Consider the following 1,452-nt stretch of genomic DNA (forward strand, 5'->3'; position numbering starts at 1 on the left):
AGAAATTAAGGAAACAATTCCATTCACCATTGCAACAAAAAGAATAAAATACTTAGGAATATATCTACCTAAAGAAACTAAAGACCTATATATAGAAAACTATAAAACACTGGTGAAAGAAATCAAAGAAGACACTAATAGATGGAGAAATATACCATGTTCATGGATTGGAAGAATCAATATAGTGAAAATGAGTATACTACCCAAAGCAATTTATAGATTCAATGCAATCCCTATCAAGCTACCAACAGTATTCTTCACAGAGCTAGAACAAATAATTTCACAATTTGTATGGAAACACAAAAAAACCTCAAATAGCCAAAGCGACCAACCTAGATAGCATATTCAAAAGCAGAGGCATTACTTTGCCAACAAAGGTTCATCTAGTCAAGGCTATGGTTTTTCCTGTGGTCATGTATGGATGTGAGAGTTGGACTGTGAAGAAGGTTGAGCACCGAAGAATTGATGGTTTTGAACTGTGGTGTTGGAGAAGACTCTCGAGCGTCCCGTGGACTGCAAGTACAGTCCATCCTAAAGGAGATCAGTCCTGGGTGTTCATTGGAAGGACTAATTTTGAAGCTGAAACTCCAATACTTTGGCCACCTGATGTGAAGAACTGATTCATTTGAAAAGACCCTGATGCTGGGAAAGATTGAGGGTGTGAGGAGAAGGGGATGAGTGCCAAAGAATTGATGCTTTTGAACTGTGGTGTTGGAGAAGATTCTGGAGAGTCCCTTGGACTGCAGGGAGATCCAACCAGTCCATTCTAAAGGAGATCAGCCCTGGGATTTCTTTGGAAGGAATGATGCTAAAGCTGAAGCTCCAGTACTTTGGCCACCTCATGCGAAGAGTTGACTCATTGGAAAAGACTCTGATGCTGGGAGGGATTGGGGGCAGGAGGAGAAGGGGACGACAGAGGATGAGATGGCTGGATGGCATCACTGACTCGATGGATGTGAGTCTGAGTGAACTCCGGGAGTTGGTGATGGACAGGGAGGCCTGGCATGCTGTGATTCATGGGGTCGCAAAGAGTTGGACACGACTGAGCAACTGATCTGATCTGATCTGATCTTGAGAAAGAAGAATGCAACTGGAGGAATCAACCTACCTGACTTCAGGCTCTACTACAAAGCCACAGTCATCAAGACAGTATGGTACTGGCACAAAGACAGAAATATAGATCAATGGAACAAAATAGAAAGCCCAGAGATAAATCCACGCACATATGGACACCTTATCTTTGACAAAGGAGGCAAGAATATACAATGGATTAAAGACAATCTCTTTAACAAGTGGTGCTTGGAAAACTGGTCAACCACTTGTAAAAGAATGAAACTAGAGCACTTTCTAACACCATACACAAAAATAAACTCAAAATGGATTAAAGATCTAAACGTAAGACCAGAAACTATAAAACTCATAGAGGAGAACATAGGTAAAACACTCTCGGAC

The sequence above is a fragment of the Bison bison genome, unplaced genomic scaffold (genome assembly GCF_000754665.1).
Source record: "Bison bison bison isolate TAMUID 2011002044 unplaced genomic scaffold, Bison_UMD1.0 scf7180017864222, whole genome shotgun sequence".
Classification (NCBI taxonomy): Eukaryota; Metazoa; Chordata; class Mammalia; order Artiodactyla; family Bovidae; genus Bison; species Bison bison.